At 31.6% G+C, this 12184-nt stretch overlaps 1 long non-coding RNA gene across 1 annotated transcript; it reads left to right on the top strand.

The window, feature by feature from the left end:
- The first annotated feature begins 4085 nt into the window (after positions 1-4085).
- Positions 4086-8440, top strand: LOC147833944 (uncharacterized). The gene is made up of 3 exons (XR_015507484.1): positions 4086-4865; positions 5873-7021; positions 7507-8440. It is a non-coding gene; the product is annotated as an uncharacterized LOC147833944 (long non-coding RNA).
- The last annotated feature ends 3744 nt before the right edge of the window (positions 8441-12184 follow it).

The following is a 12184-nucleotide window of genomic DNA, read 5'->3' as shown; positions in this document are numbered from 1 at the left end:
ACTATGAAATTTATTACTAAACAAAGTGAATCATTATGAATTTGCCAAGAAATAATCCACTTTACCACTGTAAAGCAATGCCCCGCACTCACTAGAACGGTAGAACCTGGACTGTATGATATGTTCTGTATGTAAAATAGAGAAAATAAGCAAGATGCGCAGTCTCATGCAGCCTTAGTGAAATATATCGCGTCACAATGAACTAAAAATAAAACCACCCTTGAAATGCTGGCGATCTTAATTTTTTCAGCCTACACTGACTGAGAATAATGTTGCACTATTTTATTAACAAATAATTATAATGTTTTTTTTTTCCTTCAACACATTCATCATTACTTTTGCCTGTGCAAGTTTTTTTGCGCGTGCTTGAGCGCGAAGGCATCTATTTTCAGGTGCAAGATGCCACTTTGGGTGGCACCAGCACACTCTGCCACACCTGTGGCTATGTCCCTGCTACAATAATAATAACAACAACGACAAAATAATAACAAAAAATAATAATAATAAGACAGGCCTACTTTGACGTAGAAATAAAAAAGTATTAATTATCAAATAAATATTTACAATAGGCTAAAGGCATATATTAAATTAAAATAGGAGAAAATCCAATAGAAACAAATGGTACCATTTATTATAGCCCCATGCAGGGTCCAATGTGTTCTTACAACCATTGAATAACTAAGTAAATAATAATAATAACAATACTAATAATAATAGGCCTAATAATAATAATAATAATAATAATAATAATAATAATAATAATAATAAATTATTATTTTATACAGAGTAGGCTATTATTTAGGCCTACAATAGCTCTGAAACAATCATGTAAACCAGGTGCTGCTCGGAAATGGCTTTCTTTGCTCAGCATCAGGTGCACAGCAGCAAGAAGCTTGGCAGTGAACTATGACCTTATTTTAATGACAAATGTCTAAGAATACTGCTTTACGTTTTTATATAATTTCTACATACGCAATGAATGTAAGCCTGCTAACTGTGTGTGGTTCAAATGATAGAATATGTAAACTTAGTTAATATATAATTAAATAATAATAATTAAAAGCCTGCGTGTAAGGCTTTTATTTTGAGGGTGACGTCATGAGCGCAGATTTGGTTGACCAATTAGAGGAAAGTGGGCGTTTCAGCACCGCCTACATGTGTAAAATGAATTTTAAAGTCGTTTATCCGTTTTTCTACCCTAAACCAAAAAACAAAAATCCAGCCAAAATCTCGTTTTTTCGTTTTCTCGTGAGCAAAAGAAAAACGGCCGTTTTCTCCATTTCCTTTATCTCGTTTGAAAATGGAAAACAAATGAACAAAACGTACACGGACCGTACACGGACCATTTTTTGACTCATTATTTCGTTTTGGTTTTGTGTTTGTTTTAATATTTCGTTTTAAGTTAATAAGCAGAATAACAGATGAGTTTCCGTTTTTTCTGCCTACAGAATAAACAGAAAAACGAAATATTCATCGTTTTTCTGATGTTTCGTTTTCCGTAATAAAAGGAATAATCAAATGAACGGATGATACACGGACCTAAAACACACTTTACTATCTTGTTCAAAAACACTATAGTATTAACTATACACATGACTTCTGCAGCATCTTCACACAGCACTTTCTCCCCAAACTCATTTCATGCCACAAGTCTGCATTTTAAACGCTCGCATACCTGTGTGCTCTTTTCAGGTTTATTTTGGATTCCCCACACTCTTCCCCTGCGTTAGATGCCACATTGTTTACTCCAGCAGAGTATGAATTATTTTTGAAAGGATGCATTCAATATTTATGTGGCAACATAAATATATTTTCTCGCTTTCCCTCAAAAGGAAAAACAACAAAACAAAGCGAGCGCGTTATTTGTGTGTCTGTCCTTTTCTGAGTGTGTTCTTATAAGAGTGCAGCAGGAGTGTTATACTGAGGGGATCCTTTGGGACCGTCAATATATTCAGCTTCAGCAGACAGGCTTCATTGCCAGCTGGTCCGGAAAATTCCACTGCTGTCTTTCTCTCTCTTTTTTCTTCTCTTGTCGACTAAAAGCAAGGTCAGGGCATTTGGAGAAGGATCCACAGGCTGATTGAAGCTGATATTTTAATTGCTCATATACTAATGCTTTGCTTTTCTTATCTACCGGCGTATTTTTCATTTTTGCAAAGTCTTTGGATTATGGTTTGAAACTCATGCACATTTTAAATGACCAATTGTCCTGTAATGGATTGTTGTATATCGAGACTTGTTCCCACCACAGAATAAAAAAGGCTATTGTGGTTTATGATATAGTCATATGCTTTACCTTTTCTATATTAAACAAAAACTGAAATCATAAAAACAATTGTTCACAAAAAGGGTATTGTGTTTTTTTTAAAATTGCAAATATAATTCTTTTTGCTGATTCTGGATTTGTTTGTATTCCACAATTGTATATTAATTTTCAGTTGTCACTTTGCCACAGTGCTGATGTTTTTTTCTGCTTGCAATTGCAAGTGTCACAAATATGACATATTTCTTCTCAGAATTTCCTACAGATATTGTCTTACAAATGCAAGTTAATGTCTTAATTTGCAATTTTCATTTCAGAATTATTTGTATAATGTATAATATTAATATTGCACTATAAATTTTTGTCTGCAAATTTAAATTACAATTCATACAGTTGAAGCCAGAATTATTATTCTCGTTTGAATTTACTTTTCTTTTTTAATATTTCCCAAAAAATGTTAAACAGAGCAAGGAAATTTTCACAGTATGTCTTATAATATTTTTTCTTCTGGAGAAAGTTTTATTTGTTTTATTTCGGCTAGAATAAAAGCAGTTTTAATAAAAAACAAAAACATTTTAAGGTCAATATTATTAGCCCCTTTAAGCGATTTGTTTTTTGATAGTCTACAAAACAAACCATCATTATACAAAAAAATTGCCTAATTAGCCTAACCTGCCTAGTTAAAATAATTAACCTAGTTAAGACTTTAAATGTCCCTGTATAGAAGTGTCTAGTAAAATATCTAGTCAATTATTAATTAATACCATCATGACAAAGACAAAAGAAACCAGTTATTATAAAGGAGTTATTAAAACTATTATGTTTAGAAATGTGTTAAAAAAATTACAGAAATTGGGGAAAAAATAAACAGGGGGGCTAATAATTCTGACTTTAACTGTATATTTAAAGGTTATTTTGTTAAAATTAGATTATTTATATGTATGCTTTCTTCTAACTGTTGTCATTCTTTTCTGATGTATGGAGTGACATGTTTAAATACATCAATAAAATAAAAAAGAACTGCACATTTTAGTAAATTTATCAGTCAACTGTGGAACTATTATCACTTAGACTACTTTTACCCCATTTACCTGGAGTGTCTTGCTAAAACAATGAATAAATTAGCAATTCAAATTTAATTTTCTTGTGAATTGAGTCCAAATTTATGAAAGTGCTATACACTGTGTGTTATACTGTGTAATTGTCACATTTTGACTCAATCAAGATTTAACTTTTTACAAAAGCACTGGAACTCAGGAATTATCACAAAAACACAGGAATGACAAAGTAGATCAGACCTGAATTAAACCAAATGCAGGGGTATAAATACAAGGGGCATACTAACTCTCATAACACACAGAGGAGGAACACAGGTAAAACTCATGGAACTAACTAAATCCGGGAAAACAGAACAAATGAGCACATGATCATAACAAAAGCACATGGAACAACACAGAAGCACATGGAATAACACACTGGGAATACACATGACATAACAGACACAGGAGCACCAGACAAGACTATGTGACAGTAATATGTTAATATTTTATATGATAGCAATCGGTTAATTGAGATGACAAGGTACAGTGCTCAGCATATAAAATACACCCCTCACAAATCTTTTAAATTCATATTTTTAATAGGAAGCTATACAATGCTATATCTGTGCATATATTTGAAGTCAGAATTATTAGCCCCCCTTTGATTTTTTTTCTTCTTTTTTGAAATATTTCTCAAATTATTTTTAACAGATATAAAAAATTTTCACAGTATGTCTGATAATATTTTTTCTTCTGGAGAAAGTCTTATTTTGTTTTATTTTGGCTAGAATTAAAGCGGTTTTAAAATCCGTTTTAAGGTCAAAATTAATAGCCCCTTTAAGCTTTTTTTTTTTTTTTTGATTGTCTACAGAACAAACCATCATTATACAATAACTTGCCTAATTACCCTAACCTGCCTAGTTAACCTATTTAACCTAATTAAGCATTTAAATGTCACTTTAATCTGTATAGAAGTGTCTTGAAAAATGTCTAGTCAAATATTATTTACTGTCATTATGGAAAAGATAAAAGAAAATTAAAGTTATTAGAGATGAGTTATTAAAACTATTATGTTTAGAATTGTGTTGAACAAATCTTCTCTTTGTTAAACAGAAATTGGGAAAAAAATAAACAGGGGGCAAATAATTCAGGGGGGCTAATCATTCTGACTTCAAATATATGCCTGAGTTCTCTGACTGTTTGTCAAAGTTTCTTTTTCTCTCCCCTCAAAATCTCAATTCTGACAGTTTTTTTCCTCACACTGCACATTTGTGTATTTTGTGAATGAGTTTTTTTTTTCCAGAAATTTTTTGTTTGTAATGTATTTCTTACAGTTTTGAGAAATGTCACAAGGTCAGAGAATTAAAATCACTCATAATTGTATGAACGTTTTTTCACTCACAACTGTGTGAATTAAAGTGTCAAATGAGGAAAAAATCAGTTGGAATCAGGAGATGTAAATGGGCTCTGTACACAGCTAGAGTTTTGAAGCCAACAATAAACTTCCCGTGAAAGCTTAAAGTGAATATTTTCAATTTTACAAGGTACCTTGTACAGCAGGGGTGTCCAAACTTTTTGGGCCGAGGGCCAGATGCAAAAAAACAAACGCTGTTGCGGGCCAAATTTTACATACATCACACAGACACGTGTGTATATATATATATATATATATATATATATATATATATATATATATATATATATATATATATATAAATACAGTTGAAGTCAGAATTGTTAGCCCCCCTAAATTATTAGCCCCCCTAAATTATTAGCCCCCGTTTATTTTTTCCCCAATTTCTGTTTAACGGAGAGAAGATTTTTTTCAACACATTTCTAAACATATATTAGTGTTAGTAACTTATTTCTAATAACTGAATTATTTTATCTTTGCCATGATGACAGTAAATAATATTTGACTAGATATTTTAAGACACTTCAATACAGCTTAAAGTGACATTTAAAGGCTTAACTAGGTTAATCAAGTTAACTAGTTAAGTTAAGGTATTTAGGCAAGTTATTTTATAACAATGGTTTGTTCTGAAGACTAAAAGGGCTAATAATTTTGACCTTAAAATGGTTCATAAAAAAATTTAAACCGCTTTTTATTCAAGCCGAAATAAAACAAAAGTCTTTCTCCAAAAGAAAAAATATTATCAGACATACAGTAAAAATGTCCTTGCTCTGTTAAACATCATTTGGGAAATATTTAAAAAAGAAGAAATAAATCAAAGAGGGGCTAATAATTCAGACTTCAACTGTGGATAGATAGATAGATAGATAGATAGATAGATAGATAGATAGATAGATAGATAGATAGATAGATAGATAGATAGATAGATAGATAGATAGATAGATAGATAGATAGATAGATAGATCATAACAAGAACTGCTGCTTAATTGAATGCATGTAATAGCGACACCCGGTGGTTATTTATTGAATTACGTTCATTTTTGTATAGCGGGCCAGATTCTATTGATATTTATAAAAAGCCTCGCGGGCCGCCACAAAACTGATTGCGGCCGCAGATGGCCCGCGGGCCGTAGTTTGGACACGCCTGCTGTACAGCATTGATGTTGTAATGTAATTACAATACATTCAGTTAAATAGACTTAAGCATTCATTTACTTGTTCAAGTGTTAAATGAGATGAAAGACCGTTGTAACCACTAGCACTGTCAGTAGCAACAGGCTAGCGCAGAAACTTGCTAAAAAAATAAAGCGTCCTATTTTAACCTAAAGTTAAATGCTATTTTGAGGTTGGCGGTGTGGAAATGATTCAACGCAATGCTTCTTGTCCGATCTGAGAACTACTTCTTATCATATATCTAACAGCCATTGAAGATTGCTGGTTTTTAATGAAATCAGATCTTAAATGTTACAATTTGGTAATTTTTTAAAAAAAGTTTGTGTGAATATAGCCCATTTGTTGATGTAGAGTTCATATCCTACATTTCTGAGTTTTATCTCAGTATTACAAGCACAATAGAAATCACTAAAAGGCACAAGTTACTTTTTTAAACAAGCATTAAACATCCACCTCTTCTAACGATGGATCCATAATATAAGACTACAAAAGCAGAAAGATTTCAGAGCAGAATTAGAGCGTGTGTTGATAAATGGTTTGGATTAACTCCATTATGTTGGATGATTTCAAACACAGAATCAATGCACACATTGTTAGGGATCACTGCTCTGGATAATAAACATTGATTTCCATAAGCACAGTGAAAATGTGAGTAATTATGCCTGGCGATAATGGCTGAGTGTTTGATGCTGGCTTTTCTTCTTTAAATTGTTGTGAATCGACTTCCAGATTTAGAGTGGCTCTGCTTGTGAAAGAAAGCATCCAAAAACAATAGCTGGTCAAATTATGCACAAATCACTGGATTATCAAGTGCTAAAAATTGTTTGGGTCCTGCATAATTATCAGCCATCAAATTTAGAAACCCAAGAGTGTAACTTCAGGCAAGAAACTGCAGGGAAAGACACTTTTCAGATTTTGGAAATTTGAATTTTCGTAAGTATGGTGGCTCAGTGATTAGCACTGTTACTCACAACAAGAAGGCTGCTCGTTCACGTCCAGAAGACATTCAGTAAACATTTTAAAATGAAATGAAACCCGATTTTGAATTTCTGATAGTACATGTTGATTGTTATTTAAAAAAAATATTTTTATTTATCTAAACAAAATGTTTACAAATATTTTCTTTACACTGCAAAAAATGCTTTTCTTACTTAGATTTTTTGTCTTGTTTCTAGTCCAAATATCTTAAAATTCCTAAATCAAGAAGCATTTTCTAGACAAGAAAAACATATAGTCTTGTTTTCAGAAATAATATGCCAAAATTAGGTGAGTTTTTCCTTAAAACAAGCAAAATAATCTGCCAATGGGGTAAGCAAAATAATCTTACGTCAAAAGAAAAAACAAGATTATTTTGCTTACCCCATTGGCAGATTATTTTGCTTGTTTTAAGGAAAAACTCACTTAATATTGGCATTTTATTTCTCAAAACAAGACAATATGTTTTGCTTGTCTAGAAAATGCTTCTTGATATAAGAAATTTTAGATATTTAGACTTGAAAAAAGACAAAAAATGTAAGCAAGAAAAGCATTTTTTGCAGTGTAGGTTGTTGTCATTTTTGATGTGAGGACAACAAGTAAGTAAATACTGGAATACATCAATAAAATATAGAAATTAGCTCATTTTAGTAAGCAATTGAATCAATTGTGAACTGATATGCAATAATTAGGAGTGTCTCGCTAAAATTAATTACAATTTTATTTCAGTTTCAAATTTTAACAATCAGTTAATTGATTACGAAAGGTATCTTCTGTTCTGTTCAGGGGTGCGTTTCCGAAAGCCATGGTTAGCCAACTAAGGTCACAAGCTGTGTCATTACAAGTTCTATTTGACATTTCCCAAATCCATCGTTCCAATGAACATTTACAAACTGCATGGCAAACTTGTATGCTTGAAACCACAACTCTTGAGCTGTATTTAGAAACAGAGTTCCTGGCTGTGTTCTATTCCCAATTATACCCCCTATGCCCTATTTCTTTTGAACTTGGAATGATTAACAAAAACATTAAAGTCATCTCTCTTAGGTGTAATTTGCTTTCAAAGTATTTCTACAGTTCAGGTTTAGCGATCTTCATATTGACAATTGCGCTCCCTTCACAGTGCACTTTAAAAACATGGATGTCATTTTGAACGCAGCCATGAATCAGGTGAATTTTTATTTAAAAATGGAATTTACGTTACGTCTTCAAAGCTTGTCAAAACAAAAATATATAGCATATGATAATGCTTTTTATTTATAATTGGCTATTTATTAAGAAATCTGTACTGTAGGCCTATATGACATGGGCCTGTTTTTTAGAACATTTCTGCAGTAGTTTGAATGTGTCAAACTGTAAAAGTAGACTTAAAAAATATATCCTACCTAATAATAATAATCAATTAATAATAATAATTATTATTATGATGAAGTAGGATTGTTTTCTTTTCTTTTAATAAATAGCCTACTGTAAATAACAAACATTCGCCTAACCCGATTTATTTGACCTATGTATGAGATTAGAATATGTTTTAGCTTTAACGTTTTATGTTTTAGATTAGATTATGGCATGTTCTCAATAATATTTGTAAAGGAAACATTGTCTTTACATGGGCCGTTTACATATATTTAAGTTAATATGGAATACTAGTGCATGTTTTTACCAAAAATAATATTGTAATTGTTTTAAATGCGTGTACGTGTAAAACAATATAATTTGCACAAAAATTATGGTTTTTTTCACTAAAGAAGTTGTTACTCCAGCTCATTTAGAGAATCATTATGGACGTTTTAAGTTATAACTAACATGGTTCAAAAGATGGATCTGTGACAAAGCAGCTACGGTTTTGGGAAACACTCGTCACTACATCATTTTTTTTTCCGAAACGATGCATCGTACTATGATAATTCAGCCCAGAGCTATGTTGTTGTTTGGGAAATGCAGCCCTTGTTCTGGTCTGTTATATTACACTCAAACAAATTATGTCTGTGTAATTCAAAATACTAATTTATAATGAGAATTTACAACTTAATTGATGTATGTTCAACCAACTTAAATTTGTAAAAACTAATAAGCTAACGTAATACCTTCAAGTTGTTCCAATCTTTTTCAGTAAATGAAGTAATTTGAGGACTGTAAAAACCGATAAATGAAGAGAACTCAAACCATTTGAGCACTGTAAAGTCCAATAAGTTCAGTCAACTCAAACAGTTTAAGGAAACCGACTGCTACAAACCATTTGAGTAAAAAAATAAAAAATCTGAGTACTGTGAACTTGCTCCATTTATGTTGAAGTAATGAGGGATTTAATTAGCTAATTACCTTTAACACTGAGTTCAAAACTCTTTTCAAATGAGTAAAATTAACTTTCAGTAAATTTTGAGCTAACTACACTCAATTAATTTGATAAAGTTGAATGTTGGGTTTTTACAGTGTGTTTACAACTGGACTTCTGTAAACACCAGATACCGTTCATGGAAACTTCAGCCGAACCTCATGGCCTGTGATGAAAGTAACAGTGCCATGCTGTATAGCTCTGACATGAGAGCAGTAAAAGACAGCTGGACTGTATTATGAAATAGTCTGTGACCTATTACTTTGCAATTAGATTTGTGAATATGAGCGCTTTTGTAATGAACTTGGAGATCGTTTCGAGGGCTGATGATCTGACAAGACTCACAAACAGCCAGAAACACACAGATTTACAAGAACTGCAGAATCTGAGCTGCTCGAGTGCTTTATTTGGGCTGGTTTAATGATGTTTATCAGCATAGGGTCAGAGGAGACACACTGAACCCAATTCATCCCATAGAACATAGTTAACGGATAGATTATTACTCATCATTAGTGCTGTTTGCAAGAATAACAATTACTGTTGTTTACAGCGGGGTTTCAGATTTAAATAAACCATCAAGCGCATGGTTAAACTCAGTGTCACTCATCATCACGATGCAGGCAGGATAAAATGAGAGGCAAGATAATGTTAAAGAGAGGTGTGGTATTTAAGTGTTAGTTCACCCAAATGCCTCATGTCATTCCAAACCCCCAAGACCTTCATTCATCTTTGGAACACACACACACAAAAAAAAAAAAAAAAAAAAAAAAACTACCCCAAAATAAATAATGTTTATTAATTTGACAGCACACAAATACAAAAACACACTGCAAATAGAGAAGAACACAGCGGAAATGTGTCTGGGCAAAGAGACGAACTAACTGAATCGATGCTGTTGGAGATCTGAGAGGTGAGCTTTTTTGTTAATGTTAACTCATTTGCGCCCATTTTTAAAAAAAAAAAATGGTTTTATGCATGTAGCCTTGTAAATAGTGTCCTATATATGAACATGTTTTGCATATATTTTCTCCAGTTTTTAAAAAAAAAATTTTTCAAGAAAATTGTATTTGAATAAGTGGCAATGGTTGCCGCTGGGCAAATATGTTGTGAGAACCCTACAATGTAAAATTTGAATAGAAGGAGAACATTTGGCTTTCTAACTTAAAACAACTGCTTTCAAAAAAATCAATTCATATTCATAAACACAATTATTTGTTAGAAAACCATTTGATATGAACCCCCTGAAAATGATCAATCAAATAAGTTAATGCATATCAAAACATAAATAACTAATTCATTTGTCTTAAAGTGTATAAACACACACTAGTTTCCCCAACAGACTACTTTGTTTCAAAAAGATAAACAATAAAGTCGAAATATATATAAAATAATTCATTATAATTTTTAATTAATACAAATATTAATATCTAAAAATATTCAACAGTTTAATGTCTTATTCCCCACACAGCAAAAGAGTACAGAGTATTTGGTCCAGCAGTCAAAAAAAAAAAAAATAAATAAATAAAATGAAATAAAAATAAAAAAGAGTCAAAAAGTAAAGGAAATACTGGTGTAAATACACAAAAGTTAGTACATACCACAAAGGTGACATCTAACAAAACAAATATTTTCAGTAATTCTCCATACAGACGTTTAAAGATAATTAGAAATAGCTGCTAATTCTGCTTGTGGAGTTGTTTAATGATCCTGATGAGCTGAGATTTTGAGAGATTTATTAAGTTTTCAGTTGAGTTCTTAAGGCCATCTCCACACGTAGACATTTTTGTAAACAAAAACAATTTTCTCCATTTTCTAAAAAAACACCCTGCTGTGTATCAAAAAAGTCTACTTTAAAACAAACATCACAGTAAGTGGTTAAGTTATGTTTAGATGGGGTATTATTAAAGCAGAAATCATTAAACAAGACCTTGATTTATTAACTTATAAACACATTATTAGTCCTAAGTCCCCATGATTTATGTTCTTTCAAGGTAATGTACTTGCTGCTTTAACATTTGACAAGGTACACAACAAACTATAGATCTTTTGAAAGATTTGTTTTACTTGGATAAATTTAGAGAGCTTCACAATTATGTTGATATAATTTGTGAACAAGTTATTATTTTAAGTATCATGAAAATTCTTTATTTGAGAGGTTTTGCATCCATTTTGCATCTTGAAATTAGGAGTAGGAAGTTGAAGGCCAAATGTCAGGAAGTAAATCAATTTCTTTTTTTCTTTCTGGAATCTTTTATTTGGTTGTTTGCTTGCATGTCATTGAGAAATTAAACATGGATAACATGTAGAAAATTCCCTAGAAAAGGAAAAATCGCAACTATTGGCAAGTTGCTAGTGGGCTTAAATAGCTTAACTTCCTGATTAAATTATTCCTTGTTTTTTGTACATGTTTAACCATAATGCAAAAGTAATGTTTATTGAACAGCTGACTATAAATAGGAAGCAGCTGGGTTCCTTTTTGGTTTCCCCTGACATATGTCTGTGTTGGTCTGTGTCACTATTTGCAGGGAATTCTGTATTTGCATGTGTTGCGAGAACTTACATGCATATGTACTGTCAAAATGATGAAGATGATTTTACTTTTGCATGTGTTTTCTCACCTTGCAGTGTGTTTGAGCTTGTCACTGTAGAAATGTGCCAAAAAGTAAGCACATAAAATATGCTGCTCATAATGCTAAAAAGACTTTTGTGAAGTGTTCAATGTTGCTATGGCTTTACAACCATGTAAACCTGGACATATAATAGCATAATATAACATGAAAACATCTACAAACAGTACAAAAAGTGATATATATTTGTGCTTGTTTTAAGTTTATACTTCTTATACTTATTTTATATTTTTATACTTATTTGCATCTATTCCACAAGTTTATTTGAAATCAGGAAGAAATATCTCATCATAGAATAAAATAAATATTAAAACTTTACATAAAAACAAACAAAGTCCAAAACATGAGAATTTTCCA

Source organism: Danio rerio, chromosome 14, assembly GCF_052040795.2.
Source record: "Danio rerio strain M-AB ecotype USA chromosome 14, GRCz13ab, whole genome shotgun sequence".
Classification (NCBI taxonomy): Eukaryota; Metazoa; Chordata; class Actinopteri; order Cypriniformes; family Danionidae; genus Danio; species Danio rerio.
This window is presented reverse-complemented; position numbering and strand designations above follow the sequence as displayed.